Source organism: Salmo salar, chromosome 13 (assembly GCF_965601325.2).
Source record: "Salmo salar chromosome 13, fSalSal1, whole genome shotgun sequence".
Classification (NCBI taxonomy): domain Eukaryota; kingdom Metazoa; phylum Chordata; class Actinopteri; order Salmoniformes; family Salmonidae; genus Salmo; species Salmo salar.
In genome coordinates this window covers 116056751-116077403 of record NC_138303.1, presented here as the reverse complement: position 1 = coordinate 116077403, position 20653 = coordinate 116056751, and the positions used below count along the sequence as shown (strand labels likewise).

General features: G+C 41.8%; 1 long non-coding RNA gene across 1 annotated transcript; it reads left to right on the top strand.

Annotated features, from left to right (window-relative positions):
* The first annotated feature begins 12891 nt into the window (after positions 1 to 12891).
* Positions 12892 to 16552, top strand: LOC145860092 (uncharacterized). Its single transcript, XR_014380263.1, has 2 exons — positions 12892 to 13587; positions 15553 to 16552. It is a non-coding gene; the product is annotated as an uncharacterized LOC145860092 (long non-coding RNA).
* The last annotated feature ends 4101 nt before the right edge of the window (positions 16553 to 20653 follow it).

The following is a 20653-nucleotide window of genomic DNA, read 5'->3' as shown; positions in this document are numbered from 1 at the left end:
CTCTCTCTCCAGATGAAATCTCGCGTCTTGTGACGGCCGGCCGCCCAACAACCTGCCCACTTGACCCTATCCCCTCCTCTCTTCTCCAGACCATTTCCGGAGACCTTCTCCCCTTCCTCACCTCGCTCATCAACTCATCCTTGACCGCTGGCTACGTCCCTTCCGTCTTCAAGAGAGCGAGAGTTGCACCCCTTCTGAAAAAACCTACACTCGATCCCTCCGATGTCAACAACTACAGACCAGTATCCCTTCTTTCTTTTCTCTCCAAAACTCTTGAACGTGCCGTCCTTGGCCAGCTCTCCTGCTATCTCTCTCAGAATGACCTTCTTGATCCTAATCAGTCAGGTTTCAAGACTGGGCATTCAACTGAGACTGCTCTTCTCTGTGTCACGGAGGCTCTCCGCACTGCTAAAGCTAACTCTCTCTCCTCTGCTCTCATCCTTCTAGACCTATCTGCTGCCTTTGATACTGTGAACCATCAGATCCTCCTCTCCACCCTCTTCGAGTTGGGCATCTCCGGCGCGGCCCACGCTTGGATTGCGTCCTACCTGACAGGTTGCTCCTACCAGGTGGCGTGGCGAGAATCTGTCTCCGCACCATGCGCTCTCACCACTGGTGTCCCCCAGGGCTCTGTTCTAGGCCCTCTCCTATTCTCGCTATACACCAAGTCACTTGGCTCTGTCATATCCTCACATGGTCTCTCCTATCATTGCTATGCAGACGACACACAATTAATCTTCTCCTTTCCCCCTTCTGATAACCAGGCGGTGAATCGCATCTCTGCATGTCTGTCAGACATATCAGTGTGGATGACGGATCACCAGCTCAAGCTGAACCTCGGCAAGACGGAGCTGCTCTTCCTCCCGGGGAAGGACTGCCCATTCCATGATCTCGCCATCACGGTTGACAACTCCCTTGTGTCCTCCTCCCAGAGTGCTAAGAACCTTGGCGTGATCCTGGACAACACCCTGTCGTTCTCCACTAACATCAAGGCGGTGACGCGATCCTGTAGGTTCATGCTCTACAACATTCGCAGAGTACGACCCTGCCTCACACAGGAAGCGGCGCAGGTCCTAATCCAGGCACTTGTCATCTCCCGTCTGGATTACTGCAACTCGCTGTTGGCTGGGCTCCCTGCCTGTGCCATTAAACCCCTACAACTCATCCAGAACGCCGCAGCCCATCTGGTGTTCAACCTTCCCAAGTTCTCTCACGTCACCCCGCTCCTCCGCTCTCTCCACTGGCTTCCAGTTGAAGCTCGCATCCGCTACAAGACCATGGTGATTGCCTACGGAGCTGTGAAGGGAACGGCACCTCCATACCTTCAGGCTCTGATCAGGCCCTACACCCAAACAAGGGCACTGCGTTCATCCACCACTGGCCTGCTGGCCCCCCTACCTCTGAGGAAGCACAGTTCCCGCTCAGCCCAGTCAAAACTGTTCGCTGCTCTGGCACCCCAATGGTGGAACAAGCTCCCTCACGACGCCAGGACAGCGGAGTCAATCACCACCTTCCGGAGACACCTGAAACCCCACCTCTTTAAGGAATACCTAGGATAGGATAAAGTAATCCTTCTAACCCCCCCCCCCCCTTAAAAGATTTAGATGCACTATTGTAAAGTGGTTGTTCCACTGGATATCATAAGGTGAATGCACCATTTTGTAAGTCGCTCTGGATAAGAGCGTCTGCTAAATGACTTAAATGTAAATGTAAATGTAACTATGAAATAACAGATATGGAACCAGTTAAGAATAAATTCTTATTTACAAGGACAGCCTACTAATTCCTCCCCGTCGAGGAATTGAACCCCGGGCTCCCGCGTGCCTGCAATATGGAAGACTATCAAATGCTTCTCAAAGATGCCCCCTGGTGGTCAAACTAGCAACAACTTGCATTTTCAGAAAAAATGGCTGACAATTAGATAACGTGCCACAGAATGCTGCAGCAGCCCGCAAGGTGTGCCGCAATATGATGCAACATTGAAAGGAGGAACCACTGTAGCTCGAAACCTGGGGAGAGAGAATATAGTAGACGGTTTCTGTCAAAAAAGTGATTGATGAGTTATTCCTGTGTCATGTGTCAATGCCCTTTTAAGAACATCCTGTCTAGATGTTCTTATGCTATTTAGGGTGTGCTTGTGTAAATTGATAGTGCAGCTGTTTCTTTGAAGTAAAGCAAATGTTTGAAATAAGAAGTAATGGCCTGGTGATTGATGAGTGGTGTAGTGTCCTTGTTGAACTTAACTTCTCTAGGGCCAGTGGGACAATTTCGTCCCACCTACGTAACAGCCAGTGGAATCCCGTGGCGCGTTATTCAAATACCTTAGAAATGCTATTACTTCAATTTCTCAAACATATGACTATTTTACAGCATTTTAAAGACAAGACTCTCGTTAATCTAACCACACTGTCCGATTTCAAAAAGGCTTTACAACGAAAGCAAAACATTAGATTATGTCACCAGAGTACCCAGTCAGAAATAATCAGACACCCATTTTTCAAGCTAGCATATAATGTCACATAAACCCAAACCACAGCTAAATGCAGCACTAACCTTTGATGATATTCATCAGATGACAATCTTAGGACATTATGTTATACAATACATGCATGTTTTGTTCAATCAAGTTCATATTTATATCAAAAACCAGCTTTTTACATTAGCATGTGACGTTCAGAACTAGCATACCCCCCGCAAACTTCCGGTGAATTTACTAAATTACTCACGATAAACGTTCACAAAAAACATAACAATTATTAAAAAAATTATAGATACAGAACTCCTCTATGCACTCGCTATATCCGATTTTAACCTCTCTGGGCTAGGCGGGACGAATTCGTCCCACCTACGTAACAGCCACTTGCAGCCTGTGGCGCGATTTTCAAAACCTTAAAAATCCTATTACTTCAATTTCTCAAACATATGACTATTTTACAGCTATTTAAAGACAAGACTCTCGTTAATCTAACCACACTGTCCGATTTCAAAAAGGCTTTACAACGAAAGCAAAACATTAGATTATGTCAGCAGAGTACCAAGCCAGAAATAATCAGACACCCATTTTTCAAGCCAGCATATAATGTCACCAAAACCCAGAAGACAGCTAAATGCAGCACTCACCTTTGATGATCTTCATCAGATGACAACCCTAGGACATTATGTTATACAATACATGCATGTTTTGTTCAATCAAGTTCATATTTATATCATATTTATATATTCATATTTTCTACGAGATAAAAGCGATAATATTCCGACCGGGAATCTGCAATAAACTAAACAGCCGAATTAAAATACTCCACGGGGGCTAATCGCGCACGCGCCTCACTCCATTGTCACCTAATGGGACACTTGAATAAGATGATAATCTGTTTCAGCCTGAGGCTGCCTCGTCAACCTTCATGATTTTACCGCGTCCTGAGAGCCTATTGGAGCCCTAGGAATTGTCACGTTACAGCTAAGATCCTTACTTTTCAATAAACAGATGCAAGACGCACGACTCCTTGTCAGACAGGCCACTTCCTGCATGAAACCTTGTCAGGTTTTTGCCTGCCATAGGAGTTCTGTTATACTCACAGACACCATTCAAACAGTTTTAGAAACTTCAGGGTGTTTTCTATCCAAACCTGAACAATAATATGCATATTCTAGCTTCTGAGTTGGTGTAGGAGGCAGTTAAAAATGGGCACATATTTTTTCCAAAATTCTCAATACTGCCCCCTAGCCCAAACAGGTTAAAATAGCTTTTCGGTGAAAGCACATTTTGCAATATTCTGAGAAGATAGCCCGGCATCACAGGGCTAGCTATTTAGACACCCACCAAGTTTAGCACTCACCAAAGTCAGATTAACTATAAGAAAAATGTTATTACCTTTGCTGTTCTTTGTCAGAATGCACTCCCAGGACTTCTACTTCAATAACAAATGTTGGCTTGGTTCAAAATAATCCATAGTTATGTTCAAATATCCTCTGTTTTGTTCGTGCGTTCAAGACACTATCCGAAGTGTAAAGAAGGGTGACGCGCACGACGCATTTTGTGACAAAAAAATTCTAAATATTCCATTACCGTACTTCGAAGCATGTCAACCGCTGTTTAAAATCAATTTTTATGCCATTTTTCTCGTAAAAAAGTGATAATATTCCGACCGGGAAAGCATGTTTACATTCAAAGAGAGAGAAAATAAAAACATGGGATCCCCTCGTGCACGAGCCTCAGTCTGATGGTCCTCTGATTGGCCACTTACCAAAGGCGATAATGTTTTTCAGTCAGGGGCTGGAATGACATCATTCAGCTTTTTCCCGGGTTCTGAGAGCCTATGGGAGCCGTAGGAAGTGTCACGTTACAGCAAAGATCCTCAGTTTTCAATAAACAGAGCCAAGAAGCTCAAGGATTGGTCAGAGAGGGCACTTCCTGTACAGAATCTTCTCAGGTTTTTGCCTGCCATATGAGTTCTGTTATACTCACAAACACCATTCAAACAGTTTTAGAAACTTTAGGGTGTTTTCTATCCAAAGCCAATAATTATATGCATATTCTAGTTTCTGGGCAGTAGTAATAACCAGATTAAATCGGGTACGTTTTTTATCCGGCCGTGTAAATACTGCCCCCTAGCCCTAACAGGTTAAAGAAAATGTGTTTGAACATTTGAAAACAGTTGGGAATTTTTGGAGTGAACTTATGGAGCTGCTGTGTAGTGAGCTTGTAAACCTTGTAGAATGAAGAAGTCATTTCCGGGTAGATCTGCCTGAGAATAAGTAACTGTTAGACTTGTCCTGTGAACGCTAAAGGACTTTGAAATAATCTTGTGACCTGAAGCTAAAGACAGGTACAGGTAGTAGCTGACCTAAGTGGATGCTTTTGAAAATACATACGAACTAACAGATTTGGTGGCATTTGCGCTATTGAATTCAGAACAACCTAAAATTGTCACTTTGGAGTCTGGACTATATGCCACTGAAGAGATTCTTATGGCTTTCAAATCATCTCGCCCGCAGACTTCCTCTTCCAATGCGTACCCAGGCAACATTTACTCATACTCAGGCAGATTTACCCGGAAATTACTTCTTCATTCTTCATTCTTCTTCTTCTATTGTGTGATTGACTGTACTTTTGTTTATCCCACGTGTAACTCTGTGTTGTTGTTTTTTGTCGCACAGCTATGCTTTATCTTGGCCAGGTCTCAGTTGTAAATGAGAACTTGTTCTCAACTGGCCTACCTGATTAAATAAATGTGAAATAAATAAATAATAATTCTGAAACACAGGCTTCCAGAAAGGACAATTTTGGGGCTTCACCATGTTTCATTGAAATGTACAGCTGAGTATCGTCCGCATAGCAGTGAAATGTAACATTATGTTTCCAAATGACATCACCAAGAGGTAAAATATATAGTGAAAACTATAGTGGTCCTAAAACGGAGCCTCGAGGAACACCGAAATTTGCAGTTGATTTGCAAGAGGAAAAACCATCTACAGAGACAAACTGATATCTTTCCGACAGATAAGATCTAAACCAGGCCAGAACTTGTCCATGTAGACCAATTTGGGTTTCCAATCTCTCCAAAAGAATGTGGTGATCGATGGTATCAAAAGCAGCACTAAGGTCTAGGAGCACAAGGACAGATGCAGATTCTCGGTCTGACGCCATTAAAAGGTAATTTACCACCTTCACAAGTGCAGTCTCAGTGCTATGATGGGGTCTAAAACCAGACTGAAGCATTTCGAAGACATTGTTTGTCTTCAGGAAGGCAGTGAGTTGCTGAGCAACAGCTTTTTCTGAAGTTTTTGAGAGGAATGCGAGATTTGATAGTTTTTTATATTTTCTGGGTCAAGGTTTGTTTTTTTCAGGAGCGGCTTTATTACTGCCGGGGGGAATGCAACACCCTGCTACGACTCAACTCCCCATGGAGTGAAAAACTTATGTGATTTTAGGTGCGTGGAAAGACGACAGAGGCTGAGAAAAGTTACCATTTACAGGGAATTTATTTCCTTTACACGTTAAAGTGGAGAAAAGAGACTGGACAGAACCAAAGCAAAGAAAGTGTCACGACTTCCGCCGAGGTCGGTTCCTCTCCTTGTTCGGGCGGCATTCGGCGGTCGACGTCACCGGCCTTCTAGCCATCGCCGATCCACTTTTCATTTTCCATTTCTTTTGTCTTTCTTTTACACACCTGGTTTCAATTCCCCAATTACATGTTCATTATTTTACCCTCCACTTTCCCCATGGTTTTTGTGGATGATTGTTTTACGCATGTTTTGTCCGTTATTGTGGGCTCGGTATTACGACATGTTATTGGAATATTTGAGTAAAGTTACTTGTGTTACTCATCTCTGCTGTCCTGCACCTGACTCCTCTGCACCAGCTACACCCAGACCATTACAGAAAGTAAAAGTTAAAGAACCCCCTCTCCTACCTTACCTACCTACCCAATACTTACCTAATCTTAGCACCACCTGGAGAGCTAACCAGAAAACAGGGGGTGGTCTGCCCAGGTCTTACCTAGTGTGCATAGACAGAGTAAATACCACAGGTTATGAACAGTTGAAGTTGGAAGTTTACATAAACTAGTTTTAATGACTCAAACCTAAGTGTTTCAACCACTCCACAAATTTCTTGTTAACAAACTATAGTTTTGGCAAGTCGGTTAGGACATCTACTTTGTGCTTGACACAGATAATTTTTCCTACAATTGTTTACAGACGGATTATTTCACTTATAATTCACTGTATCACAAATCCAGTGGGTCAGAAGTTTACATACACTAAGTTGACTGTGCCATTAATCAGCTTGGAAAATTCCAGAAAATGATGTCATGGCTTTAGAAGCTTCTGACTGGCTAATTGACATCATTTGAGTCAATTGGAGGTGTACCTGTGGATGTATTTCAAGGCCTACTTTCAAACTCAGTGCCTCTTTGCTTGACACCATGGGAAAATCAAAAGAAATTAGCCAAGACCTCAGAAAAAAATGGTAGACCTCCACAAGTCTGGTTCATCCTTGGGAGCAATTTCCAAATGCCTGGAGGTACCACGTTCATCTGTACAAACAATAGTATGCAAGTATAAACACCACGGGACCACGCAGCCATCATATCGCTCAGGAAGGAGACGTGTTCTGTCTCCTAGAGATGAATGTACATTGGTGCGAAAAGTGCAAATCAATCCCAGAACAACAGCAAAGGATATTGTGAAGAGGCTGGAGGAAACAGGTACAAAAGTATCTATATCCACAGTAAAACGAGTCCTATATCGACATAACCTGAAAGGCCGCTAAGCAAGGAAGAAGCCACTGCTCCAAAACCGCCATAAAAAAGCCAGGCTACGGTTTGCAACTGCACATGGGGACAAAGATCGTACTTTTTGGAGAAATATCCTCTGGTCTGATGAAACAAAATAGAACTGTTTGGCCATAATGACCATCGTTATGTTTGGAGGAAAAAGGGGGAGGCATGCAAGCCAAAGAATACCATCCCAACCGTGAAGCACGGGGGTGGCAGCATCATGTTGTGGGGCTGCTTTGCTGCATGAAGGACTGGTGCACTTCACAAAATAAATGGCATCATGAGGAGGGAAAATTAGGTGGATATATTGAAGCAAAATCTCATGACATCAGTCAGGAAGTTAAAGCTTGGTCGCAAATGGGTCTTGCAATTGGACAAAGACCCACAAGCATACTTCCAAAGTTGTGGCAAAATGGCTTAAGGGCAAGAAAGTCAATGTATTGCAGAGACCATCACAAAGCCTTGACCTCAATCCTATAGAAAATTTGTGGGCAGAACTGAAAAAGTGTGTGCGAGCAAGGAGGCCTTCAAACCTGACTCAGTTACACCAGCTCTGTCAGGAGGAATGGGACAAAATTCACCCAACTTATTGTGGGAAGGTTGTGGAAGGCTACCCGAAACGTTTGACCCAAGTTAAACAATTTAAAGACAATGCTACCAAATACTAATTGAGTGTATGTCAACTTCTGACCCACTGGGAATGTGATGAAAGAAATAAAAGCTGAAATAAATTCTCTCTGCTATTATTCTGACATTTCACATTCTAAATATAAAGTGGTGATCCTAACTGACCTAAGACAGGGACATTTTACTGGGATTAAATGTCAGGAATTGGGAAAACTGAGTTTAAATGTTTTTGGCTAAGGTGTATATACACTTCTGACTTCAACTATATATACATCACAACAATTAAATAACACACATGGAATCATGTAGTAACCAAAAAAGTGTTAAACAAATCAAAACATATTTTATATTTTGAGTATTCTTCAAAGTAGATCACTTAATCCATCACTTAATCCAAGGTGGCGTAGCAGTCAGACGTCTTTGTCTTTGTCCTGTCGTGTCCCTTGTATATATCTTTTATATCTTTTTCTACACATATCTTTTAAAAATATTTTCCTAAACCTCAACTTCTAAATATTCTCCTGCAACCCGCCTCACCCAATGTGGCGTGGATCTGTTTTTTTCTAAAGTATTTCTATTTACTTCGGATCTGGAATCCCTCAACTGAAGCTAGCCAGCGAACTAGCTACCAGCTATCAGTCAGCAAACCACTGCTAGCAGTCATCAGCTAACCTTTAGCTCGGAAAGCTCTCGCCAGTTCGTACAACTTGACTCAAACCAGAGCATAACGGACCTATTTTTCTCTCCATATCCCAGGATTCCTACCGCAAACTATGAACCTTTTCATCTGGATCTTCGCAACTAGCTAACTGTAATCCCGGGTGACCTGACTAGCGTTTCCATCCCAGAGCAAGCACCAATTAGCCTGTAGCTAGCCCGGCTAGGGCTCCTGGGCTACCACCGAAGCCCACTCCCGGGCTACAATATCCGGACCCCTTCTACTGCCGGTACGGGGCACGGAACCCTGCCGATCCTCTACGACTGGAATACCCACATAATCTGCCCGAGGATTCCAACAGGCCCCTCAGGCGTGACGTCTGCTGAAGGCCCATTCTGCTAACCGCGGCCTGCAAGCTATCTAGAGCTACTTGGAACCCTCCTCTTCAAAGGGGGTGACACTCTAGACCCAAACTGCTACAGACCTATATCTATCCTACCCTGTCTTCTAAGGTCTTTGAAAGCCAAGTTAACTTCACTAGGATAGGTGGCAGCATTCGGAATTTTGGATGAAAAGTGTGCCCAAATTAAACTGCCTGCTACTCAGGCTCAGAAGCTAGGATATGCATATAATTGGTAGATTTGGCTGGAAAACACTATTTTCCAAAACTGTTACAATAATGTCTGTGAGTATAACAGAACTCATATGGCAGGAAAAAACCTGAGAAAAATCCAACCAGGAAGTGGGAAATCTGAGGTTTGTAGTTTTTTTAAGTGATTGCCTATCCAATATCCTGTGTCTGTGGGGTCAGATTGCACTTCCTAAGGCTTCCAGTACATGTCAATAGTCTTTAGAACGTTGTTTCATGCTTCTATTGTGAAAGGGGAGAGAATAAGACCACCTAGGGGGCTCAGCTGAAAGCCATGAGTTGTTTATCGTGCGTGGCCGTGCGCACGGCGTTCGTTCCCTTTCTGTTCTAATGACAAAGGAATTGTCCGGTTGGCATATTATTGAAGATTTATGATAAAAACATGCTAAAGATTGATTATATACATCGTTTAACATGTTTCTATGAACTTTAATTTACTTTAATTTACTTTTCGTCTTGACTTTGTGCCTGCGCTTTGTACATTTGGATAACTGGACTAAACGCACGAACAAAGATTGCACTTCCTAAGGCTTCCATTAGATGTCAACAGTCTTTACAAGTTGTTTCAGGCTTATATTGTGAAAGGGGATCGAATAAGAGCTGTTTCAACAAGTTGTCAAGTTGAAAGACAATAGTTTAGTCTCGCGCGTGGCCGTGCGCACGACGCTCGTTCTCTTTCCTTTCTAATGACAATGGAATTGTCTGGTTGGAATATTGTTGAAGATTTATGATAAAAACATCCTAAAGATTGATTATATACATCATTTGACATGTTTCTAAGAACTTTAATGGAAGTTTTTTTACTTTTCGTCTGGACTTTGTGCCCGCGCTTTGTGCATTTGGATTACTGGAGTAAACGTGCAAACAAAAAGGAGGTATTTGGACATAAAGATGAACTTTATCGAACAAAACAAACATTTATTTTCTAACATGGAGACCTGGGAGTGCCATCAGATGAAGATCATCAAAGGTAAGTGATTTAACGCTATTTCTGACTTTTGTGAAACGTCTCCTTGTTGGAAAATGGCTGTATGGTTTTCTGTGGCTAGGCGCTGTCCTAACATAATTGCATGGTGTGCTTTCGCCGTAAAGCCTTTTTGAAATCGGACACAGCGGCTGGAGTAACAAGAAGTGCATATTTAACCCTATGTATAACACTTCTATCTTTCATCAATGTTTATGATGAGTATTTGTGTAATTTGATGTGGCTCTCTGCAATTTCACCCTGATGTTTGTTTGAGACAATGCATTTCTGAACATATTGCGCCAATTTCTAATTAGGTTTTTGGACATAAAGATTAACTTCATCGAACAAAACACACATTTATTGTCTAACATGGAGTCCTGGGAGTGTCATCTGGTGAAGATCATCAAAGGTTAAAGATTAATTTTAACGACATTTCTGACATTTGTGACACCTCTCCTTGTTGGAAAATGGCTGCATGGTTTTCTGTGGCTAGGCGCTGACCTAACATAATCACATGGTGTGCTTTCGCCGTAAAGCCTTTTTGAAACCGGACACTGTGACTGGATTAACAAGAACTTTATCTTAAAAATGGTGTATAATACTTGTATGTTTGAGGAATTTTAATTATGAGATTTCTGTTGTTTGAATTTGGCGCCCTGCAATTTCACTGGCTGTTGCGAGGTGGGACACACGTCCCGAACAATCCCAGAGTGGTTAAGCGACTCCTGTGGCCTCCCACGCGCTTGCAGGTTCAGCGTGTGTGATAAAGAAAGAAAGGGTTGATGCTGTAAATCTCCCACGCTGTCTCCTAGATCTGCCACCTCAGTGGTAGGTGGAAACTGGAAGGTGACCATGTTAGGAGGGGCGTAGCTGCAACAACTCAGGACAATTCCATTGCAGTCAGCTGCGGGGCATCCCTCTAACCATGGCGATGCATTGATTGCAGGAAGGAGTTTTCTGGGTACAAAGGGGAAGCAGCTACGTCAGTACCTCTCCTTGTGCTAGAAAGTAGAACGACCGGCCGAAGCTGGTGTTTGCTTTAGTTTGAATTACCTGTTTTTGTTTGTGTTTTCATAGTGCAGCCGGAGGACAGGAGGCTGTAGCCAGAGAGCCAGCACTTAGGGTTAGGGTTATTTAGTTGGTTGTCAACTTTCACCCTGTGAAGAGCTTTGTCTGATTGGAGTTAGAAATAGTAAATAAAAATATAGAGAAAGTCAATTGGAAGTCCCCACAAATATAGGAATACAAACGTGTGCGTTTCCGTGTCCGTGTGTGTGTGCCTGTGTGTGCTAGGGAGAGTGTGTGCTTTGTCTCATCGCTCACTGGGAGTTGTTGGGGTGAGCTGACTTGATTTGAATCGCAGATTCCAAATTTGGTGAAACGGGGGAAAATAAATTGACAAGTTTCAATATTAAAAAAGCTACCGATTTGTGCACACAGCTCATTCAAGTCAACAAAACAATACTTGTTCTCTCACAAAGGTTGTGACACTGGCCCAAATTTCCCATGCAAATTCCACACTGGCCAATGGGACTGCTATGAGTGTCCCTGCATCTGGGCTGTGTGCCGGACTGGACTGTATATATATACAGGTCACATCCTGAAGAGTTTCAGCACACTTCTCTGTGAGGCCTGGCTTCCAGTTTCCATTCGGTCTTCACTGACAGAGACAGAGAGAGAAAGAGACAGAGACAGACAATGGGGTTTGTGTGTGGGGTGTTTCTCCTGCTCACTCTGCCTGCACTGGCTTGGACAAAAGTAGTAAACGATTTCAGCGAGTGTGAAAAATACTTTTTGGATAGGAAGCCTCCGACGGTGCTCCCTGATCAGAATCGTTACAAACGGATCTGTCAGAGTCCTGAAAATAATTATGAATTTGCGACTCTTTACGATATAAGAAAACGTATTCCAGTGTATTCGGCGTACACATATAAAATCTGTGGGACGGGTAGTAGAGGAAAAAAGTGGGTCACCGAAAAAGATGTGAGTAGTATTTAAAAAAATATTTTTACAAATTATTTCAATAAATTAATATTAACTATTCTGTGTATCTTCTTTTAACCTTCAGTTACAAATAACTTTAAATGTTATTTTTTAGTTTATTGAGCACTGAAGCAGTCACTGCTAATTCTTGAGCAGAGTTCTGTTTCTTTCTAACAGTCATGTGGTGGATACGAGCTGTGTATGTTTCATTGCAATGTTTCCACAGCTTGATGAAACATCTCAAGCTCTGGACAAAGACTACAAAACTATAGAAGATTCCCAGAAAGTTCACGGATATAACAGAGGCCACCTGTTTCCTGTGTGCCATGCAGAGTCACAGTCTGCTAAGGACGCAACCTTCACTCTGACCAACATTGTTCCACAGAATGTACAGTTTAATAACTTTGGCTGGGGTCAAATGGAACTTGATGTTCGTTCGGTTATGGACCAGAAGTGCAGCCCTAGTGTTACCTATATTGTTACTGGAGCTGTGCCCAGCACGAACAATTTGGTGAACAGCAAGGTGAACATACCTGATTATATGTGGACGGCTTTTTGCTGCATAAAGGATGACAGGTCGGTGTCAATGGCTCACTATGGGAAGAATGCTATGGGAGAAGTTCCTGTTCCAGTGAGTCTGGAGAAGCTTGAAGAACAGCTAACAATAGATTATAAAGTGAGTTTCCTTGTATTCGGAGGAAAGTGCTATGAAGACAAACCATTTACATAAAAATATTTAGATTATTCTACGAATTTATTTAAACATTACGTTGACAGACTATGTGGAAATAGAGTGATAAAAACTGAACAAGGTTAAATGGGAATAAATCATGTATTGACCATTTATAAAAAATGTTGAATCAGATTTGCTTGATTGCGATTATTGCTAGCGCTGCTTAAAGCATAAATAAAAAATTAAAGAAGCAAAAGATTCTCAGCATAAAGCATCACTTAGATTTCCCCCTAGTTTCTCTCTCAGCACAGAGACACAGGTCACCTTCTCAATCACCGAAGCCCTCACACACAGCTCCCATACAGTGTGTGCGAGTGCATCATTATATTATTCTCAATGTATAATCTGGTATTATTAACCTGTGTGTTTGTTGATCATTTATAAAAGTTTATTAGCAATCCCTCAACTCAGATGTTACTGACAGGCATTTTAAAGGTCAGAGTGAAATGTACCAGCTGTTGTAACCTAGGCTTGATATAGGTATGCTTGGCAGGTTTGGATTTTTTTTTACCTCAATGGATCGGACCCTTTTTTTCAATTTTCTCCTAAAATGACATACCCAAATCTAACTGCCGGTAGCTCTGGACCTGAAGCAAGGATATGCATATTATTGATACCATTTGAAAGGAAACACTTTGAAGTTTGTGGAAATGTTAAAATAATGTAGGAGAATATAACACATTAGATCTGGTTAAAGCATAAATAAAAAATTAAAGAAGCAAAAGATTCTCAGCATAAAGCATCACTTAGATTTCCCCCTAGTTTCTCTCTCAGCACAGAGACACAGGTCACCTTCTCAATCACCGAAGCCCTCACACACAGCTCCCATACAGTGTGTGCGAGTGCATCATTATATTATTCTCAATGTATAATCTGGTATTATTAACCTGTGTGTTTGTTGATCATTTATAAAAGTTTATTAGCAATCCCTCAACTCAGATGTTACTGACAGGCATTTTAAAGGTCAGAGTGAAATGTACCAGCTGTTGTAACCTAGGCTTGATATAGGTATGCTTGGCAGGTTTGGATTTTTTTTTACCTCAATGGATCGGACCCTTTTTTTCAATTTTCTCCTAAAATGACATACCCAAATCTAACTGCCTGTAGCTCTGGACCTGAAGCAAGGATATGCATATTATTGATACCATTTGAAAGGAAACACTTTGAAGTTTGTGGAAATGTTAAAATAATGTAGGAGATTATTACACATTAGATCTGGTTAACCTGTTAGGGCTAGGGGGCAGTATTGACACGGCTGGATAAAAAAACATACCCGATTTAATCTGGTTACCACTCCTACCCAGTAACTAGAATATGCATATACTTATTACATATGGATAGAAAACACCCTAAATTTTCTAAAACTGTTTGAATGGTGTCTGTGAGTATAACAGAACTCATTTGGCAGGCAAAACCCTGAGACATTTTCTGACAGGAAGTGGATACCTGATGTGTTGTATTGCCTTTAAACCTATCCCATTGAAAAACACAGGGGCTGAGGAATATTTTGGCACTTCCTATTGCTTCCACTAGATGTCACCAGCCTTTACAAAGTGTTTTGAGTCTTCTGGAGGGAGATCTGACCGAACAAGAGCCATGGAACGATGATGTCCCATTAGACACCTGGCGCGCGAGTTCATGTTGGGTACCCTCGTTCCAATACGTTATAAAAGAGTATGCATTCGTCCACCTTGAATATTATTCATGTTCTGGTTAAAAAAGGCCCTAATGATTTATGCTATACAACGTTTGACATGTTTGAACGAACGTAAATATATTTTTTCCCCTCGTTCATGACGAGAAGTCCGGCTGGCTTAGATCATGTGCTAACAAGACGGATATTTTTGGACATAAATGATGAGCTTTTTTGAACAAAACTACATTCGTTATGGACCTGTGATACCTGGAAGTGACATCTGATGAAGAGAATCAAAGGTAATGGATTATTTACATAGTATTTTCGATTTTAGATCTCCCCAACATGACGTCTAGTCTGTATCGCAACGCGTATTTTTCTGGGCGCAGTGCTCAGATTATTGCAAAGTGTGATTTCCCAGTAAGGTTATTTTTAAATCTGGCAAGTTGATTGCGTTCAAGAGATGTAAATCTATAATTCTTTAAATGACAATATAATATTTTACCAATGTTTTCTAATTTTAATTATTTAATTTGTGAGGCTGACTTGACTGCCGGTTATTGGAGGGAAACGATTTCCTCAACATCAATGCCATAGTAAAACGCTGTTTTTGGATATAAATATGAACTTGATAGAACTAAAAATGCATGCATTGTCTAACATAATGTCCTAGGAGTGTCATCTGATGGAGATTGTAAAAGGTTAGTGCATCATTTTAGCTGGTTTTATGGTTTTGGTGACCCAGTCTTTGAATTGACAAAACATTACACACAACTCTTGTAAATGTACTGTCCTAACATACTCTAAATTTATGCTTTCGCCGTAAAACCTTTTTGAAATCGTAAAACCTGGTTAGATTAAGGAGATGTTTATCTTTCAAAGGGTGTAAAATAGTTGTATGTTTGAAAAATTTGAATTTTGACATTTATTTGGATTCAAATTTGCCGCTCTTGAAATGCACCTGCTGTTGATGGAGTGCACCACGGGTGGCACGCTAGCGTCCCACCTAGCCCATAGAGGTTAAAGATAATGTTTTTTTTGTACCTTCATCTTTGAAATGCAAGAGAAAGGCCATAATGTATTATTCCAGCCCAATTTAGATTTTGGCCACTAGATGGCAGCAGTGTATGTGCAAGGTTTTAGACTGATCCAATGAACCATTGCACTTCTGTTAAAAATGTTGTATCAAGACTGCCCAAATGTGCCTAATTGGTTTATTAATAAATGTTCAAGTTCAAAACTGTGCACACTCATCAGTAATTACGAACCAATTTCCTCATTTTAGTTTTTTTATTTGTTTCACATTCTGGAGCTTCATTTTTGATTATCTAAAAACTTGTTTCTCTGTTCTATGTGAACTGAGTTGCCTATGGAGCTTGGGCTGGCAGTTGATTTATGATGGCTAGGTGAGAAAACCTACAGCCTGCATTCCATTCTATGATTACTGTCTGTATGTGAGGTACCAGGGAGGAGATGGCTTCAGTCTGGCTGGGGGCTAATCATTTATCTTATACAAACCCCAACCTTTTGACCCATTCCAGCATATCTGTTTTTTGTCAGGTACTCAGGAGGATGTTCTTAGTCTATAAAGGTTGTAAACCCTACTTTGCTCGGTTCTCAACAACTACCTCCGGGTGGCCGCTGACCAGCTCCATAATTATTGCAATAATGAATTAATACTTAAATTGTTTTGATGAAATCTAAAAGTCTCTCTCCTTTGGTTAGAATAATTTCATGACATGTTATTTCATTTCTAAACAATACACCATTTTTATTTTCCTCAAGCTGCAACTCCCTCTCATGACATGACATCGACATCCCGACAATAGTGCTGCTCCCACCGCACCGCCGATATTTCCCGAACGCTTTTCCCGAAAGAGGACCCAAGAAACAAGTTTTTAAATAATTACAAATTAAGCTCCAGAATTTAAAATGTAATTTCATATCTTTAAATCTATAAATATAATATTTTAAAATGTGGTATGTTATCCTATGTACTAAAACTTTTCAATCTTTAAAGGTTTTCTGTAGTTTGTTTTACATTTTTTATTATTATAATTGTAATTACACACACACACAGTTACAGTGTACTGACACACACACATCCTCCTAATTTAATTGTGGGTTAGGGTTAGGGGTTAGGGGTTAGGGTTAGGGGTTAGGGGTTAGTTTGGGGACAAATTCTTAATACCGAATAGGTATTAAGTGTGCACGGGCACAGGGGCTATATATATCCTCCAATGTATTTTATATACACTGTGTGCACAATTATTAGGCAAGTGAGTATTCTGATCTTATCATTGTTTCTATTCACATTTTCGAACTAAATATGAGCCCTTTGATCCCTTTAGATGACCCGCGTTACAGGGAGGGTGTGGCGAAAGTGAATAACACCTTATTTCAAGGTGTGCATAATTATTAGGCAGCCTCATTACCTCAGGTAAAATGGGCCAAAAAAGAAATTTAACTGACACTGAAAAGCCAAAAATGTAAAATGCCTTTTAGACGGATGCGACACTCTTTAAATAGCTAAACTATTGAGGTGTGACCACCGGACATTCAAACGTTTTGTTGCGAATAGTCAACTGGGGCGCAAAAAACACATGGGGAAGAAAAGGCGCAAATTAACTTCTTATGGGTAGGGGGCAGTATTTTGACATCCGGATGAAAGGCGTGCCCGTAGTAAACTGCCTGCTACTCAGGCTCAGAAGGTAGGGCATGCATATTATTAGTAGATTTGGATAGAAAATACTCTGAAGTTTCTAAAACTGTTTGAATGATGTCTGTGAGTATAACAGAACTCATATGGCAGGCAAAAACCTGAGAAAACATCCAACCAGGAAGTGTGGACATCTGAGGATTGTAGTTTTTCAAGCCTAGGCCTATTCAGTATACAGTGACTTAGGGTTAATTTTGCACTTCCTAAGGCTTCCACTAGATGTCAACAGTCTTTAGAACGTTGTTTCATGCTTCTACTGTTAATAGGGGGAGAATAAGAGCTCATGGAATTACATTACTGAGGAAATGACATGACTTCAGTGGTGCACACTCCCGTGAGAGTTAGCTGCGTTCCTTTAATTTTTTGAAGTCATTGGAATCGTCCGGTTGGAATATTATGGAAGATTTATGATAAAAACATCCTAATGATTGATGCTATACATCGTTTGACATGTTTCTACGAACTGTAATATAACTATTTTGACTTTTCGTCTGAAATTAATGCGCGAGCACAGTGCATTTGGAGTACTCGACCGAACGCGCAAACAAAAAGGAGGTATTTGGACATATATATGGACTTTATCGAAACAAATGAACATTTATTGTGGAACTGGGATTCCTGGGAGTGCATTCTGATGAAGATCTTCAAAGGTAAGTGAATATTTATAATGTTATATCTGAGTTTTGTTGACACCGCAAAATGGCGGGTTTGGTTTGGTGTCTGAGCGCCATACTCAGATTATTGCAAAGTGTGCTTTCGCTGTAAAGTTTTTTTGAAATCTTTCTTTGAAACTCCCACCATACCCGGGGACCCAGAGACCCGGCCATACCCCGACCAGGGTGGCACAGGGAGGGCTCCTTTTGGGGAAAACAAGGACGATTGAGGGAGAGGAGCAGAGGTAGAGTGTTAGGGTGGGCTCTGAACTTTCATTTCCATCCCATACCCAGACCAGGGTGGTATGGAATGAAAATCAGCAGGAGCAGGTTACAACTCCCCAACCATCTATTTCCATATACTCTTCAAAGTCAACAAAATTATAACAATCATCATGACCTACAACTCATCAAGCTGCCGGGTGGTGACCCTTCCATGTTCACTCCCCAAATCCTTATGGGACCTGGTTGACCAGAGACCTGAGTAAATTTAAACCACCACTCACCCGTAGCCCAACGGGTAGCCAAAAGGAGGAGGATGAGGAGAAACCAGCAACCAACATTGAGACAACATCATCACCACATCCACTCCACAAACTAACTGACCTACAACTCACCAAGCTGCCGGGTGGCGACCCGAATTAAGAAGAGGCTACTCTCAAAGTAACTACTTCCTCTCCACACACCCATCATGACCTCCAATAGAAATACCAACCTGAGGGATTCCTTGGTACGCAGCCATCTCCAAAGGTCTCACAAAGAACCAAAGAATCCCAAATATTTCACCAACTTACAGAGACTGATGACACTGAGCAATCCGATTACAAAACCCCAACATCATCTAAAAATTGGATGGAAGAAAGAAAAACGGAAAGACCTCCCCAGTTGGCAACAGGACCCCACAGCAAATGTATGCAGCCACCTATAAAGCTCCAACAAAAAAACAAAGAATCTCACCGGGACCTACAGGCCTAGGAGGGTCCTCCTATATCCCTTTGGATATTATTATCACTACCACAAACTGGATCATCACCAAAGAACTAAAGAATCTAAACCAGGACCTACAGGCTTAATTTAAAGACCCTTGCTCCCTTCGGTCTCAACATAGACTTTGATCTGAAGCCATTCTTGTGATAATTGTGATTTTGCCATTGTAATTGTTTGTTAGATACATTTTAGACTACAAATGCTATGATCGTATGCTATCCATTTGTTTGTCTTTTTGTATGTTCTTTGTATGCCATTTTTTTAAATATTTGAGTTAACCAATGATATTAGGCCCTACTTGGCCATGATTACAAACACCTGTGTGTCTCTTGACACTATATAAATGACTCATCTCGCAGTGTTTGATGATACCCTGATGAAGACAGCTTCGCTGTCGAAACGTTGGTGATTAAATTTTTGCATCTGAGCTCTTAGAGTGTGCGGCTTTCCTTTATTTTCTAGTATTTGAATAACGCGCCACGGGATTACACTGGCTGTTGAGTAGGTTGGACGCAAGCGTCCCACCTAGCCCATAGAGGTTAAGAGGGTCCTCTTACATCTCCTTGGACATTAATACCATCAACACAACCGGATCATCACCAAAAACTCCTAAACAACAAAGCCTCCTGGAAACACACTACACCTTCACAACCCATACTCCACACCTCATACAAAAGAAAGGGGGTCATTAGGACAATAACAACAGATCTGTAAATAGCCAGAGTTACCGTGACCATGGACTCTTAAAAAGTATAGTTCTGATTGATCAATTGGATCTTTTAAAAAAATAAAATAATAATAAAAACAACTTTTTTCAGTTTCTTCACTTGGGGTTACCATGACCATGGACCCTTGGATAAATAGGATAATATAATATTAACCTAAAATATCCTCTCAACAACCTACCATCTTCAGAAAACATTTTTTTAAACTTCTTTTTTGATATACCCACCTACACCCCCAACGGACGAGAAATATTTTTTCTCCAACAACTCTGGGGACCCCGACCTTGGGGACTCCCCCGCAGTGATTTCTCTCCTAAGCAAAATAGGCCCTTCCACGCCCTGAAGGACATTGCAGGTTAAAGTGGATAGACCGGAATCCTTCGGGACCTCTCCGGGCCCCGTTGTGCAGACCAACAGGCCAACAATCTCCACCCCGCCAAATGAGGGCTCACGTACCACGCTGGACGACTACCTACCCCAGTTTAGAATTGGATTGGTAGTATGTTCAGTAGTGCGTGTTTACGTCGAGTGGATAGAGTTCTTTTAAGTTAAGGTAAAATTGTGCTTTGGGAGGTGGGCGGTGCCGCTGGAATCATCCCCGGGCCGGGAGATCCCTGGGGTGCCCAGATTATGTCTGGCGGAGCGTTTGATCCCAAAGAACAATTTTCCACTGTTGGAGACCTCGCCCCGCCGTACTCAGCCTGGACAACCGAACCACTTTTTGACCTTTCTGACTATGATACAATTCACTCTCTAGGGATGACATACCACTGGTACACTACGATCCTGGAAGGGAGTAGCCCAATTGGTCACTGCCACCCGAACCACCGGATGACCCAGGAATACACTTGGGGCGGATGCACGACAACTGTATGGGAGGTCTCCTCCTTGAGGCTTTTTTGTCTGCGGAAACTCACAAGTATGACAGACTGACATGGCTGGTATGGACACATGGCAACCAACCGAGAAACCAGACCATCATATGGTAAGCGACTCAAGGGTTTTGCCTGATCCTAAACCTACCATGTATCTACAA